General features: G+C 40.5%; 1 protein-coding gene across 2 annotated transcripts in view; it reads left to right on the forward strand.

The window, feature by feature from the left end:
• The first annotated feature begins 6,890 nt into the window (after positions 1-6,890).
• The window catches only part of PTN (pleiotrophin), an 89,162-nt gene continuing 72,072 nt past the window's right edge, over positions 6,891-23,980 (forward strand). Inside the window, exon 1 of one of the 2 annotated variants that reach the window (XM_033098605.1) lies at positions 6,891-7,268. The gene's annotated coding sequence lies outside the window, so the exon portion shown is untranslated. The remainder of the gene's footprint in view (positions 7,269-23,980) is intronic. The other variant, XM_033098607.1, reaches the window with a different exon arrangement.

Below are 23,980 nucleotides of genomic sequence, written 5' to 3' on the forward strand. Positions count from 1 at the left end.
ATACCCAGAATTCCTCCTGGAGTCCATAGCCTTCCTCAGCTGGGATAATTGCCGTCTCTGACTCCACTCATCACATTTTTAAGACCCATCCCTCAAAATGCCGTATAAGACCTTATATTTCTTCTTCTTATGAAAAACATGAAATGTGTCGCAATTTTTCCTAACCTTTATGTGGGTGCTTTTTCCTCTGAACTGAGGACACCACCCTTCATGTCAGTACTGTAATGTCACATGTATAATCTCTTTGAGGACAGGGCACACGTCTTTACATGTCTCTGGTCCTTTGTGTATCCCCAGCCATGAGTGTCGCCCTGCATGAGCTGGTCCTGAAGCAGAATCTGAAGGTTGAGAAGTCAGGCACCTGTGCTATTGACATCCTTCTTGGTTGACTGTCAGCTGAATACCTATGAACAACAGGAGTTAGCAAACTACTTTGGGAAATAAGCCAAGAAAAATTGATTATTATTATTATTATTATTATTAATAATTTATTTTTATTTATTATTAGTTTCCAGTGTACAAAACATTTCACCTCTCACAAAGTGATAGCCCCTCTCCCCCACTCTATTGCCCCCTGACGGCGTATATATCTATTACAATTCCATTGACTATTCCCTATGCTATATTCCATATCCCGTGACTATATATATATTAAATTATAGTCGACATGCATTGTTATTCAGCTTCAGCTTCAGGTGTACAGTGCAGTGGTCAGGCATCTACACCATCTCTGAAGTGGTCTCCCTAATAAGACATGTGCCCATCTGACACCCAACAAAATCTTTACAACATTATTGATTATATTCCCCAAACTGTCCTTCATATCCTCGTGGCAATATTGTAGTTACTAATTTATGCTGTCTAATCCCTTCCCTTTCTCCTTCATCGCCACCCTCTCCCATCTAGCAGCCACCAGTTTTTCCTCTATATCTCTGAGACTGTATCTGTTTACTTTGCTTGTTTATTCAGTTCTTTAGATTCCACATATAAGTGAGACCATATGGTATTTGTCTTTCTCCAACTGACTTATTTCATAATGTTCTCTAGGTCCATCTGTATCATTGCAAATGGTAAAATTTCATTCTTCTCTATAGCCGAGTGATATTCCATTGTATAAATGTACCACAGTTTCTTTATCCAGTCGTCTTCTGATGGGCATTTCAGTTAAAGTAAAGGTTTACTTCAAAAGTCTTAGGATATAGCTTTTCTTTAAGGGAAGTATCTGTTTAAATAACTTCTTATTTCACAACATACATTTCCTTCTCAGATGGATCTAGTCTCAATTTAATGCCACGTCTGGCCCAGAATTTAACGTAGTGACTTTAAAGGTTCTTTGTTCATTTAATGAATATATAGTTAATTTAATGAATATATAATTAATTTAATGAATATATGGTGATTGTTTATTACCAAGCAGTGTTCTAAACTTGTTAAAAGCTTAATTTTCTTGACAAACTTATGAGGCAGACACTGTTATTATCCTTACTTTTCAGATGGTAAACCAAGGCACAGAGGGGTTAAGTAACTTACCAAAGGTCACACAGCCAGTGAGTGAAAAGTCTTGGCTTTGAAACCAGGCAATTTCGAGTCAATGCTATCAACCACTACACCATGTAATCTCTTTATTTTATTTTATAAGTAAATTTTAGTGAGGTACATCTAAGAATTTTAGTTATATACAGTAAAATGCACCCATTTTAAATGTACCATTTGAAGTTTTTTGACGAATGTGTCTTTCCAGGTAACCACCACATCAATAGACCATTTGGTGGTTCTATCAACCTCTCCCCAACCTCAACTTGCAGTTGCAGGCGACCGCTGATCTGTTGTTAATGTAGATTAGGTTTGCCTTTTCTAGAATTGCATCTAATGGAATCATAAAGTATGTGCTCAAAAGTGCCTGGCTTGTTTTACTCAGTGTAATGTTTTTGAAGTTAATCCATGAGGTTGCATGTATCAGTAGTTTATTCTTTTATGGCTAAATAGTTTATCATTGAATGGATCTGCAAAATTTTATTAACACATTCATCGATTCATGGGTTTCCAATTTGGGGCTTTTATGAATACAGATATCATAGATATGTATGTACAAACTTTTGTGTGGGATACGTATTATTCTTTAACTTGAGTTAATACCTAAGAGTAAAAAGTCTGGATTATATGGTAGATATGTATTTAATTTAGGAGAAGCTACCAAACTGTTTTCCAAAGGGGTTGTACCGTTTTATATTCCCACCCACACTTGGGATTGGTGGCAATATTTTTAGTTTTAGTTCTGAGTAAATGTGTAGTGGTATCTCCCTGGGGTGTCAGTTTGCATTTTGACAGGGCAAATGATCTTAAGTATTTTTTCATGTGCTTCTTGGCATTTACGTGTTTTCTTTTGTGAAGTGTCTGTTGCGACATTTTGGTGATTCTTTTTTGTTGGATAGAGTGACTTCTGGTTATTGAGTTATATGGACCCTTCAATATCCTGGGACACAATTTTTGTCACATGTGTATTTTGAGAATATTTTTGTGCATTCTCAGGATTGCTTTCTTATTATATTTTAATGATGACTTTCAAAGAGCAAAGTTTTAATTTTGATGAAGTCCAGTTTGCCAATGTTTTAATAACCATTGGTGTTATTTATGCCTTATCTAAGAAATCTTTGCCTACTCCAAGGTAACAAGGATTTTCTCCTACTATTTTTCTAGAAATTTCATAGCATTTGCTTTTCCATTTGGGTCTCTGAGCCATGTTGAGTTAATTTTTCACTATGATGTCAAAGTTTATTCCTTTCCATAGAGATATCCAGTTCTTCTGGGACCATTCGCTGGAAAGGCTACTCTTTCCTCTCTGAAATATGTTTGAGTCTATGTGTGAATTGATCGTTTTTCTCCGTTGACTCATAAGTCTATCTTTATGCCAGTATTGCACAATATTCTTCATTCTTTTTTCTTTACAGCAGGACCTGATACAAGCGTGTGAATCCTTCAACTTTGTTCTTTATTTTGAAAAAATGATTAGCCTATTTGAGATACTTTGCATTGCCAGAGAAATTTTGGTATCAATTTGTTAATTTCTATAAAAGAGTCTAAAGGGGTTGGTTTGGATTGTATTGACTCTACAGATAAATATGGAGAGAATTTACATCCTAACAATCTTAAATTTTCCAATTGATGAACATAATGAGCCTCCCATTTCTTTAAAAGTACTATAACTTCCGTAAGAAATATTTGGCATTTTTCAGTGGATAAGCCTTCAAAATATTTTGTTAAATTTATCCCTCAAGTAGTTTATGAGTTTGATATATAATTTTTAACATTTTATTCTCCAATCGTTCATCGCTAGAAATAAACATAAAATCAATTTTTATAATTTGAACTTGTGTCTAGCTGAAGGCACATTAGTTCCAGAAGCTTTCCTTTGCATTCCTGTCAATTTTCTATGAGCATACTTATTCATATGAGAATAAAGACAGTTGTACATCTTCCTTCCATTATTTTTATTTATTTTATTTCTTTTTCCATTGTCTAAGAAGTTTAGACAATGGATTACTGCAGCCTCCTTTATTTCTTTTAATTTCTGGCCTTATTTTACTGGCTGAGATCTCCAGTACAATATTGAATAAAAGTGGTAAGAGTGGCCATTCTTGCCTGGTTCCTAATCTTAGATGGAAAGCTTTCACTGTCACTATTAAGTGTCATATTAGCTGGAGGCTTTCCACAGATATGCCTCATCAGAACAAGGATATTCATTTATATTCTTAAGTCACTGAGAATTGTTATCTCGAATGGGTGTTGGATTTTTTTTCAAATATTTTCCTATATATTTAATATGTTCCTTTTGTTCCTCTACTTACTCTGTCAATATGGTGAATTACATTGTTTGATTTTCCATGTGTACAACCAGACTTGCAACAGAGGGACAAACAGCCAATGTGATGATGTACAGTATTACATTTTTAATACATTACTGGCATTGATTTAATTAAATTTGTTAAAGCATTCTGCTTCTATGCTCAGGAGGGACATTGGGTCTGTGGATTTTGTTTCCTTGTAAGGTGTGATCAAACTTCTTTGGGTATTTTAGGCCTGATTTGCTGGGTGAGTCTGGGTAAGCCCATTGTCCGAGGCCCTTGCAAATTTAGAACCTTGATGTGAGCAGTTTTGTACAAGAAAGACAAGATTGAAGGGCTTACATCAAGCTACTTAGATTCATAAAAGAAAGACTGATAAAGTGTACATTTATAAAATATCAGGGAGAAATGGTGGCCGGCATTGTTGGTTGCTTCCCAAATACTTTTTACCTCTTCCTTTTGCTGGGATAGTCTGTGGCTCCATGACCAGGGAACTGACCTAGTCTCCATGGAGGTTTGGGCCTGATTTACTTTAAGCCAAATATGGGTGAAGCTCTTTAAATGATATTGAAGAGCCTGGGTTTACAAATTGAAAATGTAGAGTCAAAAGATGGAAAGATCTGGGTCCTTGAAGACTTGGAAACACTGACTTTACTGGCTTGTGTTGCTGTGAGACAAATTCCTTACTTATTTAAACTGTTCTTAGTGGCATTTTCTGTTTTGTTTCTTTGTTTTTAAATAAAAAATAGCATAATCATTACAAATATTACCAAAGATAGAAGTTTTGTAATCTAGTCACAGCAATAAAAAAAAAAAAAGTATGAGTGTTTTTTTTTTAATTACTTTTGAACTATTTCTGAGAGAGGAAGAGAAATGTATTAATGGAACTTCCATCCAGCTGTGTAAGTTGGATGAATTGTCCTTTTGCATTCCAGGAATATTGAAAAACTCGGAGTGGTAGTCAAGAATCTAAACATCTTGCCAGTAGGCAGCCCAAGAGACATGCTGACAAAGTTTTCATCTGATTCTTTCACATTTTTAAATTTCATGCTGATCACACTTCTCCTTGTATTTGTCACTGCAAAATCAGCGACCTCATTTTCACAACACCCTTAGGACATGTTATAATTTCTGTGATTTCAAATCATCTTGCATTAGTTATATTTTAGCCTCGTAACACGCATGCTGGGGGCTCATTACACCTGGAGAGGCTGGGAACTGGAAAACAAGGGGAGCCTTAGCATAAGCCAAGAAACTGCTGACAGGAGGTTTCGGGGACAGAGAAAGTGTGAAAGGGCAAGTTTGGAGTTAGTTATTCTTTACAAGAAACAGGGACAAGGGGAAGAAGTTTAGACAATGAATAACTGCAGCCTCCTAACTGAAATCTCTGCTTCTACTTTTGCTCGCCTGTGTTCTAGTCATCATAGCAGAGACCCTATTGAAGCAGAGTCCGTTTCTGTCACTCTTAATGGCTTCTTCCCACCTCATTCAGAATAAAAGTGGAATTCCTTACAGTGAACAAAGGCCGAGCGTGATCTGGCCTGTTACTTCTCTAGCCTAGATGCCTACTTCCCCTCACTGAGTTTCTGCTATTACCGAACTAAAGGGGGTTCGTTTGCCTACGTGCATCAAAACCGAATGAGACACGAACATGGGTTTGCAGCAAAGAAAGTCAAAGTTTACTTAAGGAAATGGCACCAAGCCCAGAGACATAGGTGAGCTACTGCTCAAAGACCTGGCTCCCCGATGGCCTCTAGGGGATGGTTATACAGGGGAAAGATCATCAGTCATGGTACCTAAGGGAGCTGGGGTCGTGGGCTCTACTGTTTGGTCGGGGCTGGGTAGGAGGCAATTGATCATGGGATCACGTCCTGGTGTCAGTCGTGGCGTCTGTCTGTCTGGTTCTGAGGGGATGCGGCCGGTAGGATCCTTCTGCCTTCATGGGCCTGGAGCTCAAACATGACTGAGTTCAAGATGTTATCTTTAGTTTGACTGATCACTTCGTAAGTTATATAAATGTCTAATCGCTATGGTGTCCACCTGCAACTAACAATGTGGATGTCAACTGTAATACAAATTAAAAAAAATAATAGAAAAAGAATTATACAAGGCACTTAATAGATATTTGTAAAACTGCAATGAAGGGATGCGACCTTAGATCTATGGGAAACAGAAGTATATTTTGCCATCACTTTTGGGGTGGGTGCCATCAAATGATAAGCTGAAAGGAAGTGAAAGGAGCAAGATGAAAGAAAGACCTGACAAGTGGCAGAAAATCGCAAAAGCTTTACTTTTTGACAATGTTTGGGTAATTTGTGTAATCATTTGACACACTGCTTTTATCTCATCTATATCATAAATATCCATCTCTGTGTTACTTCAACAATCCTAGCTGTATTACCTAAGCATCTTTCCTCATTTGAACAAAATGGAAACTCCAGAAAGCCTTAAAGCCCAGCCTCTGAGTTTTACCACCCCACTCCGCTATCCCCACTGCCGAGTTTGAACTACATTGATTAATTCCCTAAATTCTTGGGTGTCAAAGGCATGTCACTAAATAGGTCCCCAAAGGCACCAAGGAAGCCAAAAAAGGAAAAAGCCCCGTAAAGGAAAATAGCATTTAATTGGGAACTCTCAGACATCTGTCACTCTGTGACAGGCGCACCACCGGGCTTTGCACGTTTTGTGACTTGCAGGTGGGACAGGACTGACAGCTGAAGTCACTGGAACTATGTGTAGGGAGGGCGTTTGGGGGAGGGGAGGACTGAGAGGATGGTTTTGAAGATTGTGCTTTTAAATTCTGAATATCATTTTTTAAACATCGGGGCCAATCTTATCACCTAAAATGCCATCGATCGTCCATTTGAGATGCCCCACTTGAGTAACTGGCCTGGTGCACCCACCTAAAGAACAGGTCTTGCAGAAAGTTGGAAAAAGAAAGAGTGTGTCGATCTCTGTTAAAAACAAAGCCAGGTTCCATTCCTGGCCTCTCGGTTCAAATCGGTGAGCGTGCTCCTGCGGGGAGCGCCTGCCCCTGGAGAATTCTGCTTTTAATAAGCTTCCCAATCAGCTCGCGAGGGCAAGGCGCGCTCCCTCCCTCGCGGGGCCTGCGTCCTCTCCCAGCCCGCTCTGCTCAGCCCTCCCATTCTCCACTTCCCTTCCGTTCCCTCCCTGGCGGGGCGGAATTGAGTCCAAGGCAGGATCAGGTTCCCCGCCTTCCAATCCGAAAATCCCGCCAAGGGAGTCGCAGAGTCGAGGAAACCCCAAAGTGGAGCCAGGGGAAGAAAGAGGCCAGTGAGTCACCGGCCAGGAGCAGCAACCGCGCCGCCAGCCGCAGCGACTCGGGTACCTGGACCCCAGCAGCAAACCTCGCCCCTTTCAACAACAAAGGCAGCCTGAGCGCAGAAAGCACGTTTGCAACTCAAAGTAAGTGCAAAGGGATGCGCGAGTCTCCCAGGTGAATCCCATCGAGTTTCCTTCGCCTCCTGCCACTTTTCGAGGCGCCAGCAGATGATGGTGGTAGGAGCGGGAGAGACGCTGGCTGCCTTGGTGGCTTTCCTGATGCGGTTGCTTTCAGAACTGATTTGCTCCGGAGGCAAATTGAGGTATATTTTGGGGGAGTCAGGTCAGGAGACTTAGGGTGCCCAGAAATGAGTGGAAGGCACGCATGCATTTGTCCAGTGTTCCTGCTACCAGCTGGAGGAGATGGCAGGGGCTTCACTCTTTGTAAAACCTGCCTAAGTAGGTGTGTCTGTGGCTGGGTAGGGAAGAGAGGGAAAGTAAGGCACCTGGGCAAGCAGGCCTCCTTTCCCCATCCTTTCTCTGCTCTCTGGTCGCCTTGCGGGCTGGTGACTCTTAGCTGGCATTTCTAGACTCCATATGGGGGCTGGTTCCTCCCAGTGCCAGCGGACACGAAGCATCTAGCACTCCTTGTCCTGCCTGCCAGCCCAGGAATGGGTTTAGAAATGATTATACGTCCAAAGTTGAAAAGACACACCTTTAACCCCATCTCCCATTTGGATGCTAATTTGAATAACTGCCCTGTACACAGGCATTTGAACTTTTTATTTCATCCACCTAAAGCTAGGGTATATTTATCACTAATTTCAGGTTCTTAGTTTCTGAGTTGATGTTTCTATTAAGAAAAATATTTTTAAAGAGAGGAATGTATTCAACTCCTTCCCTAGTTAATACACAGAACAACAGAACATAAAACTTCCTCTCTCTCTCTCTCTCTCTCTCTCTCTCTCTCTCTCTCTCTCTCTCTCTCTCTCACACACACACACACACACACACACACACACACACACCTTTGTCCTTAACACAACACATACAAACTCAAGAAAGAACACACACCAAGTTTATATACACTCTATTGTTAACTTACCCCTATCTCTGTTAACAACTGCTTTGTAAATTTGGGGATGCATTGAAAAAACTAGGAGTGGCATTTGGGGGGAGGGGTGGCCCTGAGAGGAGAGCAGGGACAATATGAAGGACACCAAGCCCCAGTCTTTGAGCATCTTTCGACGTAGCAGGCGTTTTGCTGTAGCAGCTTGAGCAAAGGGTGTGTGTGTGTGTGTGTGTGTGTGTGTGTGTGTGTGTGTGTGTGTGTGTGTGTGTTGGAGGGAAGGGCCTGGGAGGAGACTCAGAGCTTTTGAACTGATAACATCATGAAGCTATTTCACGATCCTGGGAAAATGTGGACTTGATGAAACAGTGGAGCCCAGTTCGCCCCTGACCATCTGGGCATGAATTGATAGGTAGAAATATTACAAGGTCATGGGAGTATCTCCCAGCACAGAAAATCAAACTTGTGTTTTCCATCTTCGTTATGCACCTTTTAAAGTCAATTATGTACTTTAAAGACCAAATCACTGAAAAACATTTACCATCTAGTTCCAGTCAAAGGAAATCAGAGTGGATAGTATCTCTTCCCCCGCCTTTGGGACATGAGTTATTTCAGAGTGGCAAGACTGGTATTTTCTCATTTAAAGTAGAGGATGAAATTTTGTATTATTTTATTTAAACATGATTACTGCCATTATTCTATGCTTTAGGAAACGTGTGTGCTTCGAATTCTGTAATTGTACTCTAAATCTGCAGGAGGTAATCTTCCCTCTCCTGCTGTTCCCAGGCCTGCTTTAGGACAGTTTTCTCATTTAGGGAAGGGCGTCTACTAGGACCGCCCACCTGAAGCCATACAGAGCACACTAGGTGCTGTATTGCAGCTGCGCATTTGTGAATACAACTGTATTATATTTTCAAATCTAGAGCTGGGAGAGAAATGAAACTACTGTTACCAGGTCACTTTTTATTATCTAATTTTTAAATGAGGTATTTAAATGAGAATCTCATTTAACAGTAAGCATAGTATAACATATATATTACATACTTGTGTGGTTTCCGAGACCTCTTTCCATGACGTTTGGAGTAATCAATTTACTAATGTATTGAAAGTTTCCATCATGTACCTTATTTAATCTTTGCATATGGCAAGCCCACATTTTCTTTTTTTTTTTTTTTCATTCCAGTAAGTCAATAGCCTCATTTGAATTTTCACAAAACCTAATCTTTGGAAACAACCTGACGAGAGAGGTAAAGTCCCCAAATAGTTTAATCGTTTTTATCACTAAAATCAATCTTAGAAATTAAATATTTTAAGCTAAATTCCCCCCCTTTGAAGATACTCTTGCTTTCTCATTTAAATGACATCCTCGCATGCATTCTGATCCTATTCCTATTTGGCATATGGTGTGTTTGTTACTAATCAAACTCTTCTCAGGAGACTGAGTTTCCTTGGCTTGTTCACAACAGTGCAGTAAGTTAACAGTAGATGGAGGGCCAGAAGGCAGAATTCAGAATGTCAGTTCTAGTTCTCCCAACACTTGTGCTTTTTGATATGGTGGCATCGCGATAAGGGGAGCTGTTCTTGACTTCTCTCTTGAAGGCAGTGTCCAAACAGAGACCTCGCCCCCCAGGGTGATGAGGGAGCAAAAGCGTCTGACACCTGAGTGCTCCTCAGTGCTGTTTAAGGTGTGTTCACCCTGGAGCCTCAGGCTGAGTCTGGGCTCTTCAAGCCGTCGCTCCACCACTTGGATGCTGAGTGGGGTTTCTTTATAAGCGTGAGGAATGTTGTCACCTCTGGCTACTGTTCTAATAAGTAATCAAAAGAAGTTTTGTTTCCTCTTGGCACAAAGCCATGTCACTGCATGGAGGGGAAAGTAATATTCAGATACGGACTTTCTCTTTCTGGGACCTTCTCTTTCTGAGCGGGGCCTGCTTTCTCCGAGAGTCAATTGGCTTGAATGGAATTTGGGCCATGGCCTCACTTTGGAAAGTTCTTCTCCATGTTTGATGTTTATGGCCAATTCAGATTGCCATCCCCTGGGCCATTTTTCCATGCATTTCATGCCAGGCTTGTAGGTGGCATAGTTTTCCAGGTATCAGACGGTCTTTAGATTGTCAAATATAACAAGCCTTTTGTTCCTCCCTATTCTAGTATTTGGTAAATAAGAAGTTAAAATTTCTGTGGTTTAAAAGGGTAGCTATAATGTAACACTATCGGAGGGTATTGTAATTATGATAATATTGCGGATTTGATGATGTAGATCGCATTCACCACAAGTCCCTATTTCTTCAGGGTAGGCAAGGACTACAGTGAATGTTCATGCTTGAGATGTTTTGAGAAATAAAACTTCATTTCTTCTACTGGGCTTTGTTTTGGAGCCATTTCTTCAAAGTAGGTTTAGATGAAGTGACATTCCAAATGTAAAAAAAGATCATAATGAGTTTCGCAAAAGCAAAATCCTTCGATTCTTATACTTCATACTTATTAAAACCAGAACGTCACTTGCTGTGTATTAATCTCAAAGAAGTGAGTCACAGGAACTGTCACTTGAGCTCTTGATTCTAACAATTTTACGTAGTAAAATCCAAAACATTTTAAAACACAAATAGCATGCTGTATCTCTAACGTTTTGGTCCCGTTTCTTCCACCCTTTATACTTACCCATTCCCTCCTCTTCTGGATCTCATTTCTCCTTTTCACTGATCCAGTTGCCGTCATTTCCTGTCCATCAAGTCCCACGATATTTTGCCTAATTCCTTCCCCATATCTGTGATGGCATATATCCTTTATGTGCATATGTATCAGGGATGGTTGTCCATATCTTGGAATGCATGGAAGGCTGAACCTTTTGTTAGCTGAAATTTAGACGTTTTCCTGACCTGTTTCACTGAACTCTCTTTTCAGGGCCAATGTACTTTCTATCGACTCTGCTAGACTTTTTTCCTCCTTCTTCTTTTTTTTTTTTTTTTCTTTTTTTAACTCGGACCCTGGCTAAGATCAACTTACACTTTCATCGCTACAATAAATATTGACTTCATTCTGTTCTCTGCTTCTCAACTTCAGTGAAGGGGTGGAACCAGGATTGCTCACCCTCCATCACACTCTTCCAGGCCCTGTCTCAACAATATTTCTTACTGCTATGGCAAGTCAGTTTCATACTAAACAATATTTATTATATGCGTGCAGGACGCCTACTATTGTACTGGACGAAGTCGTATATTTAAGAAAAATTTAAGTCCTAGTTTTTCTCTCTAGGACCCACAGTTTTACAATTCCAGACACTTTGTGTTTGGTAGTGGTACTAACTTCTGAAATTCTTTATTAGAACTTCATTTAAAAGACATTTCAAACAATGAAAAGCCATTATGCCCTCCACCCATCTCTGATAGAAACACTTAAAAAGTCAGATTCATTTTATCAAACCAATGGCTTTTTGCATTTCTTCATTTTCCTTATCACACAGCAGCATGGCCTGCGAACACCACCTTAGAATTAACTTCCTTGACATATTATTACCTTATTTTCTTTCTAACTTCTTTGGACACTCTTCTCATCTTTATTATGTTTTTTTATTTTTTCCCTCCTCAAGCTCCAAAGGTGGACATTCATTTCCAAATATTTCCTTTCTCTCCCTCTTGCTCCCCTTCCTTATTCCTTCTCTCTTTTTGCAAGTGCTTTAGTATTGATCACGACTCTTCTTTGAGTTTCTACTCTAATTTTCATTGAGGAAAAACTCTCACATCTCTCCATTTATTGAGTGTTAGTCTCACTTTTTTAATTGATTTTTTTTTTTTTAATGAAAGGAGTGATTTGAGCACCATCCTATTTGGTAAAGGAGATTGAAGGAAAGGAATTCTTATTTTATTCTTATCCCTAACAGATGCCAACAGGTATTGACTGCCCCATTATGTCAGGTGATATAATGGGGAATAAAAAAATAAATCAATATACCTTCAAGCAATTTATGGTCAACTCAATGTGTATCTGGATAATAAGATTAAAACATAAATTACAACAACGCAAGTTAGAGTAAGGTATGTACACACAAGATTTTTGCCCTAAGTAGTTCCAACGACAAATCTATAAACAAACATATTTAGGAGAAAAAGCAAAGTAACTCACAAAAGGCTAGATGGAGAAGGGGATGGTATTTATTTCAAAAGCACCACTGTTTTTTTGTTGCTTTAATGCGTTTAGCCTAGAAGAGAAATTGAACTCTCAATTCCTTCCTGGTATCATTTCACATTTGCCACATAATTGAACAGAACTAACAGTTATCGAAAGTGACATCTTTAGAAATGAGTCTGAGTTATTTAGAATAAATATAATTTTGAAGGTGTGACACCTCACCCTAGGTGTTCTTTTCAGGAAAATTTATACTAGACATGAGATGACTGTTCTTCAATGAAAACATAGACGTGGAGGAAAAGAGTTCAAATCTTCCAACTTCAGCTATGGAATTTGGGTGAAACTGTAAATAAGTTGGCGATGGAAGGCACTCAGGGAGAGTTTTCCCAAACAAATCCTCCTTCTAGGTGGGGCTCTAATTCTCCAGCCTCCTCTTTTCTTCTCAGCCTCTCCGTCACCCCTTCCTGTGACTTCAAATCCTGCTTTCCCATCGGAGTTGACACTGGAAGAGCACACGTCTTATTTCTTATAATGACTCACCATCACCAGCAGCTCCACCCCACCCACACCGTGCATCCCTGGAAGGCAGGGACACTCTCTCATTCATCTCAGGAATTCTAGACTGTCTAGCATAGGACCCTTGAAATGCCCAATAATGTCTGGCATATGAGTGAAAAACTAAGTCAATGATCCTGAATACCATTCTCTTGTGCCCCTCGTGCTTCAGAGACCTTGACTGTCTGTCCTCCATACCTAATCCCCTTAAACCTCACCTGGCATTGTTTCCTGTTTAAACCTGAGCACCCCCATTCTCAGTATCAAACCTCTAGAAGAAGCCTCTCCATCTCTTTTTTTTTTTTCCTCCCCTCCTTCATTCCAAACGTAATATACGCCTGTCAGTTCTCTGGAATGTCTTTCTAATCATACTCTACCTCGTTGACTTTGAGGCCCGAACCTTGTGTGATCTCTGACTTATGCTACCTCCATAATCAAGACAGAAATCCGACCTACCTCTTTAACAAACCATATAATTCAAAGTTCATAAGACTGATCATTTGGAACATTATTGTCCTTACAGCTCCAATGTGGCCATAAAACATTTGCTTTTTAGAACTTTTCATATTTATTTTCTCATTATGTTTTCATAACAATTCTACTCAGGGAGTCTAAGGAGGATTTTTACAAAAAAATAATATGGACACTTAAGCTTCGAGAGGTTAAGGTGACCCCATTAAATGCCATGTAAGTATTAAAACAAAGGTCTTACAATTTCTAGTTTGGGTATTTTTTTTTTCTACTTTATAATGTCACCTTTTTCTTTGGCTAGTTAAATTTATGTTCCAGTTGCCTCTCATATCAGACCTAAACTCCAATGTATATACAGTAAAAGCTCAAATAACCTAGGGGAGTGGTTCCATCATCAGTGTTTAGCCAAACAACTAGAGACATGGCTTAGCATCCAGATGCCTGGGGTCCAGCCCCAGAGGTTCTGATTTGAGAGGTTGAATCAAGGAACCTAGACATGTAACATCAGGCTGCAGTTGATACATTTGACACATTAGCCTTAACATTCCAATATTTGAGCTCAAGGTCAAAGAAACCAAGGCATTAACCACAGCTACACTTCTTACTAGCTGTGTGACCATCAGCAAATGTTGTGGTCTTTCTTCCATTTTCTTATCTCTCAGATGAGGGCACTAGGACTTACCTCCCAGGATAGTCATGAGGGTTAATCTAGAAAATGATTGTAAAGTATCGACCCCAGGTTCTGAATGCTAGGGAGTGTTTGAGGAGGAGGAGGATGAAAATTCTGATCATGGTGGTGCAGGACTGGATGAAAGTCCACCCTTGCTCTCCCTACCCCACTGCTTTTCTTCTCATGCCCATTTGGGTTCTCTAACAAACAGGCAAACAGAAACCTAGGTGAGACTCTCCTTCTTGAAATGCTTCTTCTCTGCACTCTCAGATCACGCTTTCTAAATGCAGATTCAAAACCCCTTTCTTCTGAAAAGCACACAGAATGCATGATCGTGCTCAAGGCCTGGGGGCTTTGACATGTAAGGTCCCCGAATCCAACTGTTGACCTTGGCCTTTCTAGGAGAGCATTGTGCACACAAGAGTAGCCACCTTATTGCGACATTGGTGGTACCCATAACTACATCCTGCCACCATGCCTCCCACCATGGAGGTATCAGGTCAGACGAAGGGTCAAGTTTTGGATGTAGGAACCTGTATTTATTTCATCATAGTTCTGACTGTTGTTTGATGTGGGATGCTGGCTATGCCACTGAATTTCCTAGAACCTCAGGATTTTCAGCTGTAAGATGGCAGTGATGATGATGATGGTGATGACATTACCTGCGTTGCCTACCCCACAGAATGGTGGTAGAGGTACACTGTGACAATGCAATGTTTATAAACTATAAACTCTTATACTAAACGTGGCTATTATTAATACGGTCAGTGGGGCCAGTTCTGTCTTTCTCTCTCCTCAATTCTGCGGCTTATCATTGTCATTTTCTCAGGACACCTAGAGATTGCCTAAGATGCCGGAAGGTAAGTTGAAGTTGGAGGAAAGACACAGGTGTGAAGAAAAGGAAATCTGAGTCATAGTGAAAAAAAAAAGGGATTAGCCAGTCCTAAAGAGGATCTTTTACTAAATCGTTCTTCCTAAGAGTTGTAAAGGATACAGACCAAATTTTTCAATTGCTTATTTTCACTCAATTTAGGTATTTACAATTGATTAGCAATACTTTGTTTATGCTATAGCTGGGCTTCTCAACACTTTGATGTGCGTATCAGTCACCTGGAAATCTTGCTAAAATGCAGATTTTGATTCAGCATCTCCTGTGGACTTTCAGAATCTGCATGTCTAACAACTAGTGGCTGGCTACTCAAAGTGGGGACCCCACTTTGAGTAGCCAGCCACTAGTGCTTAGTTCCATAAATGAGAGAATGGGAGAAGGATCAGAATTCTCCAATCATGAAATCTATAGTTTAATAAAAACAATGAGGTTCATGGACAACCACACTGCTTGCCCTCTGCAAAAGCTGCTCATGCCTATATCTTTGTGTCCAAATAATATTTACAATGTTTGATTATTTATAAAAGAAATTTGCAGTCACCATCTGAATTGCTATTGACTCAACTGAAGCCCCTTACAAGTAAAAGTCCCCTTTCCTGCAAGACGCTGGGTCCATCTAAAATGTCCACAGAGGCATTTGGTCCACGCCGAAAGGCCCCTGGACTTGGGTCCTATCCAAATGTTTGTGGGCATATCTGGTCCCTGCCAAATGGTCCTTGATATTTGGTCCTGTCCAAAATGTCCACACTTAGAAAACGTCCCTGGGTTTAATAGGGACATTTAATAGCCCTTAATGTTTGTTTATACTTTAGGTTTGCAGGATTAATGCGTAAAAAATATTATAATACTTTATTGGTCTAATTGTTGTGTCATGGCTGTATTGCCGATAATGACCCTTCTTGTTTTGGTTGCCTAGCTGGTAATGGCACATATCAGGGACCAAATATCATGGACCTTTTGGCATGGAACAAATGTCTCTATGGATGTTTTGCATAGAACCAAATACCAAGTACCTTGTTACATGGATCAAATGTCTCATTGGACATTCTGGACAGGACCAAAATCCACTAATTGGCCCCTTACCAAGTGTGGACTTGGGTCTCTTCACCAATGCTTCCGCTAGCGCCCTTCCCCAGAGAGGATGTAAATGACCCAAATGCTGCCTTCTTAATTTGCCTTCAAAGCTAGTGAGAAGTGTTTAGGAAACTTCATTCTTAATCTGAAACAGATATGTTTTGTTTGTGCTAGAGTATCCTCTCTTTTAGGGTTTCAACATCTATTGTTCCCTTCAATTCTCCCCTTCCAAACTATAATGGAAGCAGAGCAAGTATCATCCATCTATGTGACTTCCTGGGGAACATTGGGCTGCCCTAGAAGAAGCCAGAACTTTTTGCCTCAGAGTCCAGATTTAATCAATAAGAACAATCCTAATTAATAACAGTCTTGGTGACAATCTTAGGTAACAGTGAAAATCTTCACTCAGGCTAAAACAAATGAAGACCATACAAATCTTGAAAACAATGTTTTCATGGTGGCCTTCCTAATTTGCTAATAATATGGCCTTTTCTAAATTTAGCCACGAGATTATTGCTCCCAGTAGAAGAGAATCATCTGTGAAGTTCGAACATACAATGGTCTTCATTTCTGAGCAGAAGGACGTCAGAGGGGTTCCACTGGGTGTCTGCCAGCTGGCCAGATGGGATGTCCCTGTTAAGCCAAAAATTGTATCTTTAGCTTAAAAAATACCCTGCAGTTTTAGAGACTCTTATGCAAGGATCCATTTAGTTCTTCAAGAACTATTTTCTACAAAAAAAAAAAAAAAAAAAAAACCCAGAAAAAAAAAGTGTTGCCTTCTGGGTGCAATATATTTCTTTAGATATAGTCCATGGGGTTCAAATGAGGAAAACTGAAGCTACTATAGAAAAGAAAGTAGGCAGTTTATTATTTTAACAGGTGTAGGTACTTAAATTTTGAAACAATAAAATAAAGCCTTTTCCCCATCCTCTTTTCTTGGTTATAATATACATTTAACTATTAAATTTAATGTCTCTGGCAATATGCAGAAATCTCAACTATAGTTCAATGCATGTCAGACTTGTGAAAGGTTAATTTTAATAATGTGAAAAATAATGAAAAGTTTTTTTAAATTATTATGTTTATTATTAGGAAAACACAAATAAATATACCTGAAAAAATACATTATTTTATCACATTCTAGAAAAATATGTGTTCATGGTACAAGATATTCAAATTTTTTAAAATTATAAAGAAGGAAAAACCTGACATATTCCTGCTCAAAATAGACACCACTATTAACACTCTGATTTACTTTTACAGTTTTTCTGATATAATTCTTAAGAATAGTTGTTTGAATAATTGTGTCCTGCTTTTTAAGTCAACATTAGAACTGATGCACGCGATTTTTTTAATGGCTGAGCCATGTTAATTACCATGGGCATTTGTTTCTACTAAACGGGCCACTTAAGATGGAAGGTCAGTTCATTTAGCTTGACACGGGTAAATTTGAATCACAAAACAACTTAGTAAATTCATATCATGGACCCTCATGAAAAGCTGGAAATAGGGAAATGCATACAAACAAACAAAATCCCATGAAGCAAACAAAATATCTTTGTTTCAGCCAGCAAAGGATGTGCTGTTCAGATGGGAACAGATAATCCTGTGAATTTAGTGTATGCCAGTTAGAGGTCACGCCGAGTAAACAATATCTTCCATTCTTAGCCTTGAGGATCCTTTCAGATCCATATCCGGGGAGTAGAGGTCTCCCCAGGGATGCCACAACTGCCTGATCCCACCCAGGTCCAATATAACCCTGTTAGCAGGTCCCGGGAGCCCGGGGCGCCTCAGAACTGCCTTGGACTGCAAGAAGAGGGCCTAATGCACTACAGATTTGCAAACTGTGGGAGCAGCAAACCTCTTTGATTCATGTTGCTCCAGGGCCTGGAACCCTTTGGGGAGTTATTTATTTGCTCTGTTATTTTTTTGGAATGACTAGTGTACAAATTGGCTCTAGTTTAAAGTGAGCCCAATCAAATCTGGGTTTAACAACCACATTCCTGTTTGTCGAGGAGGCGTGCAAGATAAATGCCGTTCGCTATCATCTAGGCCAGTATTGGAATCCCCACCAACGTGAGCCCAAGTGGTTTTGAGCCTTTCTAAATAGCAGTTTTAATCTGATGGTTAGGGATCACAGAGAGAGCCCTCTGATGTGTGATAACTGGGGATTTGAAGAAGCACGTCCAGGCCGTTAGAAAGGAATCTGATTTGGAGAAACAGAGCAAAAGCAATTTAGCGGGATTTAATGTGTAGAGGTGGATTTCTACCAATTTCTCTCTAACTAGATCCGCATTTCCTAAAAGCAGGCTAACTCTGTGGGTATCTAACATCTCACCCAGCCATGTTCTCTTGCAAGAGGTTAACATGAGAGCAATAGAAATGAACTTAAACTGAAACCTTAGGGAAAGCATCCACAAATGTGATGGACAGAAGCCTCGTGGTTGGGGAGAAGAACATCAGAGCTCACAGAACATTCCATTAAGATAGCGTTGAGGTTTCCTCCACTGTGGATGAACCACTGGGCAAGCGGCTTGGGTCCTTTGGGCCCATCTGGGGCTGGTGGGGTTTGTTCGGTGACTTCTCTGGGGTGGGTTTATCTTGTTTGCTTTCCAAATCTCCTGGGCTCTACATGCCTCTTGGTATAATTATGCCACGAAGTCAGCCTAGCTCTGTGGAGCAAGCAACCCTGGGCCCTTCTTGTTCTCAGAGGAAGCGTCTGAAGACAAAAACAGTGTCAGTTGTTCCAGTGAAGAGTTCCTGCCTCAAATAGGTACTCCCTGTAACCCATTATTTTCATCTATGTTTTCTCCACCCTCGGGGATGGTCATGAAAGGGGATCAAGGAGGAAATGGAGAGGCTCCTTTTTAAGGGCTGGAGAACAGCGGGTTCTCCAGGGCTTAGCAGCACACGTGCCAGTGATCATTCTGGGTTAGTTTTCTACCATGACTTCCACTGACCTATGGCAATGTGTAACATTAAGGACCTTGTTTAAATCAGAGAAAGTTTAGGCTTGGGCATTTCTATTAAGAGTTCAGTTCTGTTTTGAAGAACTAATATGATTCCCTTTTCTTCTTCCCATCTCAAATTGACCCCTTCCTTATCTGATTTCCAAGTCTATTACCAAGATGTAGCCAGGTTTAGCATCCTCCATTAGAACTTGAGCAACAGTGGAAAACAAGGACAAAACACGGAAAGGTGCGACTGTTCTGAAGGGGATTGGCGTGTTTCTTTGGTGAGGAAGACTAGCCTAAGGGTGAGAGGCTGTTTTCCTTAAAAAGGAATGGATTTCATTGCTCGTTAATGTGACATGGAATTGCTTATCTGTTCTTGGTGGAATTTAAGCAAAATCACACGTTGCTCCTTGAGAATGTTCAAATATCTGTATCTATTATGCCTCAAAATGCTGCAGTGAGATCAGGGTGTCCTTTAGACCTGCAGAGAAGCCAGGAACCTGTGAACTGGAAGAGGTGAGACATATGACAATGAAGTGTAGACTGATTAGTAAGGTTTTAGGAGCAAGTAACAAAATTCTGGGTGTGGAGGAACCATGGGATGGTGGCTCATCAGATAAATTTGACTTTCACTGAAATGAGGATGAGGAACTACCCAATGAGATGCACCACATACAGTTGACGGACACTTAAGGTACATCCTAAACAAGATAAGACATGGAAATGTTGACGGGTGTTTCCGGAAGCACATCTGCAGATTTTATGATACATTTTTCCAGGCAGCATCTAACTGACTTCATTTCCATTTAGCGATCTCCCAAGGAAGATCCTTCAATTGTTAAATCATCTTAGATTGTTGGTCTTTTGTATTTAAAGGCAGTCATTATATTAATTCTGAGTTTCAGGAGCCATATATTTTGTCACCGAATCTCATTGTTCCTACTATACTGCTAGGAACAATGTTCTTTCACTTAACCACTGCCCAATTAGCAATTGATACATAGTAGGTTCTCAGTCCATGTTTGTTGTTGCATAGAATTCGGATAACCTTTTTCCTGAGTTTGTCCACCTTCTCTGCTCTCTACTCCCCCTGCACCAACCCTGGCAAGATTTAATATGAACTGGCTGCCCTAGCCAAACATTGAGACACGAGCAATCATTTTCTTTGGCATTTCCAGCTCTTCTTTTCTGCTCTATCCTTCATACGCAGGGATATTTCTCTTATCAATGTTTGGGCACCCAGAGTCCTACCTTCTGCTATTGTGTGAAGACATCTTATATCCAGGCTTCATGAGGGCCAGCGGCATCCACAGCGTCCTTTGATATGTTCTGGGGACACATGGCAATAAGTCAAAGTTCAGGGCCTGCCAGAGGCTCTCTGAGGCTCTATTCCTAGGAATTGCTAGGTCCAGGGAAGAGTCTCCATCCCTTGCCGTCTCTACTTCTAGAGGCTGAGGTCTTTGCTTTCCTCTCCTTCTTTTCTAAGCACAGCTCACCAACTGTAATAATAATATTGAATATGTATTGAGTGCTTCCTATCTGATGGGCACAGTACTAGAACTTTAAATTCAGTACTGGGTTAAGTACTCCCCAAATCTCATGGGATAAAGATTCTTTCCCTTCTTAGTTTAAAAGTGAGGAAATGGTCCAGGATCATAAGCTAGTGAGAGGTAGGACTGATATCATAGTCCGAATATTTCTAACCATAAAACTCTTATTAAGGCATCATGTTCTCCTACCTCCATCCCCTTGTTCTATGCCAAGGGCCCAGTGAGTATCTGAAGATATTTTGGTTCAATATTCCCTTCCTCCCCCTAGCCAGTGTCCAAGAATATACCCTCTCTTGGACAAAGAATCCTATTGTTAGATTAGACCTCTTTGATGGTGTATTATTGTATACTGTTTCATTCTCCATTGTTCTCTCAAGCATCTATTTGTCTGGCCTGGTGGTCCGACTGGCTTGTGCTGAGGAAGAGGCTGGGGGAACGAAGGCAGGAGGGAGTCTGAGGGATGCTCTGTCTGCGCCTCCAGCCTGCTATCACCTGACTAAATTGTTGGTTGGATTGCTGTGTTCCAGCCCTGGGGGAGGCCACAATGCCGTGTTTGTTTGTGTATGAGAGTCTCTGGCTTTGATTAGCAGCTAGCTCCAGTGCAGCTGAACACACAATAGGGACCAAAGGATGGGGAACAAATCCTGCTACAGTTTCCCATTGGAAAGCATTTGCTGTCAAGCTTGGACATCCAACAGTGGGACACAGATGGACAGAGGCTGGGAAAGGTTAGGTGATGGATTCTCCATGCCCCGCAGCCCATTTGTGTGTGATGAAGTCATTCCTTTACATGGAGGGTTGAGCTTCTGTCCCTCTAGCTGTCTTTTACGATTAAGGTTTAAGACTGATATTGATGTAGTTTGATGAGGGGCAAAGGCTGGAAGGCTGAAAAGCATGAAGGAGCGCCATGATTGCAAGGGCTAGGGTAAAAACAGGGAAACGGATGCCTCTAAAAGGGCTAGTCACACAGTTAAAAAAAAAAAAAAAGTCATTACTTTGGCTGCATGGAAGACGTAAAAATATGACGATAATTCTATCACTTATAAAAAAAGAGGGAAGTGGAAAATTTTTATTTCATAACAGGCAAAGTTAATGATTTCATAACAGACAAACCGATAATAGGATTTTATTTCTTATTAAATGAAATCTTCTATCTATTGTAGGCACACCCAATCGCTGGTAATAATAAAATGTCTGCATAATAAAATGCAGCTGAATAATAGCTGAATAATAAAATGTCTGCACTGAACACAATATGCTGGGCTTTATGTTAAGTACAAGGAATATAGGGATGCCGAAGTCTCTGTCTTCAGATCTCACAGTCTAATTGGGGAGCAGGCACATAAACAGCTAATCAGTACAATGTCAGTGTACTGACCTAGATTTGCCCTTTTGAAAGACCTTAGGAGAGACACCTAAATCAACTGGGAGTGGATTCAGGACAGGCTTCCAGGAGGAAGTGTCTCCTGACTTGTGTTTCATGACTGAAGAAGATAAGGGAGAAAGTGGGAGTTCTGTGTTGAGTCAACAGTGTGAATCTGGACTTCATTCTTGTCATATAACTGTTACTTTCAATGACTGTATCTTCACAACTTAACTACAGAGCTCTTAGCCCAATGCTTTGCACAAGAGGAAGGAAGAAGGAAGGAAGGAAGGACGGAAGGAAGGAAGGAAGGAAGGAAGGAAGGAAGGAAGGAAGGAAGGAAGGGAATTTCTGATGTCTTGGTGTAAGTGGGTGTTTAGGAGGAATCCTTTCTCGAGACGCTCTGAAAGAAAATAAAAGCTAACTGATAGAAGGTGGGTCCATGAAGGATGAGTGAAAAATGAGATTTGAAGCTGACCAGTTTGATTCCAGGGCCACTGATAGAAGAAATCTAGAGAAAGAGCTGATTTAGGGGAAGAGGTGAGTATTCTGGGCCCAAAGGAATTATGGAGAGACGAGATTATCCTCAGAACTGAGCATGGTTTGGACCCCGGCTTCCTAGGTCTCTTGGAACTTTGTGGGCACCCTCAGTTCTGGGGAGGTCATTTGATAAGAATGAGCCTCAGGCAGGTAGCACTTCATCAGTGGTGACCAGGCTCCCATCTAAATTCAAGTGCCTAGTTCATTACTGTACCTTCCTCCCCAGGAAATCTTGCAACACACTTTAGCTAGAATGAGATAAGACCATGTTAACAGTATATTTTTCTGGGGAACATATATTTTTTATTATTACTTTGCTTCTTACTTTAAGGGTTCCATGCATGCTTCTGCTTTCAAGAAAACTCTACCTCCAGGCCTAGACATGTCACATGCACATGGGACACGGTGGAAGCCGTGTCTTCCACAAGAGATGAGTTGGCCTAAGAGAACCTTCTGTAATTTGAGTAACTGCATTTTAGATGCGCTCTGATCACCCACACTGAGATGCCCGCTCTTTCCTTGAAACGGCTTATTTTTCCTTTGCTCAGAATGAATGATCTTCTGCCAGCTGTGTGGAGAGTCATGACTTCTGCAGTGGAAAAAGTAGTTCCTCATGCAACTCAACACCAGAGTGACAGTGAAAGCTGGATTGTTACTGCTTAATGAATACCGATTAAAATATGTGGAGAAACACGAGCACTGGGCCCTCAAAGGGAGACCGTTTCTTACATGCTTTGTTGAAAGGGCTTCTGTCCAGGGAGGTTATTTTGTGAGGTGGTTGCTTCTTTGCTGTCCCCAGTTAGCACCTCCTTGTCACACCCTGCTGGGACAGACAGATGCTCCCTTTCCTTTTGGCATTTTGTTTATCCAGCGCCTGGGACCCTCCATCAGAGAGGGGGCAGAGTTGAGGTAAATGGATCATTTTTATTTTGCTTCCTTAAGAATTATTTTTGCAGCTTGCGAAAAGAAAAGAAAGCTCAGGAAGTCAAAATTGTCTGGTGTCCAATCAATCCCCAATTCAGTCATGAGACTGAAGAGGCAGGATATTGTCCTGGGGACAGGGATTATACAAAGTAACTTCTAAGAAAGCCATTTAACCCAGGATATGTTGGATTTAATATTGTTCTAGATTAGGGTTTACTCTGCATGCCCTGGTCCATGAGGGTGGAATCCTGTGATTTCATGAAGGTTTTGCCTCTTCTGGTTTCTTTGACCAATCAGTACAGTTCTGCCAAGATGAGCCTTTGCTAATACAGTCAAGACTCTTGTTGGCAGATGACCCACTTGATATTAAAAAAAAATCATATGCTGTTTAGGCTTTTCTGTAACGAAGCTAACAGCTGAACATCCATGTAATCATTTTATTATTTGCAAATTGCTTTCAGTGTCTTTATTTTCTCCTCAGAACAATTGTATAAGATCAGTTTTCATAGTACTGCCCTTTACACAGATGAGGAAAAGGAGTCTTTGAAAATGGAAACTGACCCAAAATTTTTCTAAGAAGAAGGAACCGTGACAGTTGCCTTATCCTCTTCATTGGATATTTCTGGGAGTTTTCATAGTCTGTGGAAGTATTTGGTTAAGACATTCAAA

The sequence above is a fragment of the Rhinolophus ferrumequinum genome, chromosome 26 (assembly GCF_004115265.2).
Source record: "Rhinolophus ferrumequinum isolate MPI-CBG mRhiFer1 chromosome 26, mRhiFer1_v1.p, whole genome shotgun sequence".
NCBI lineage: Eukaryota > Metazoa > Chordata > Mammalia > Chiroptera > Rhinolophidae > Rhinolophus > Rhinolophus ferrumequinum.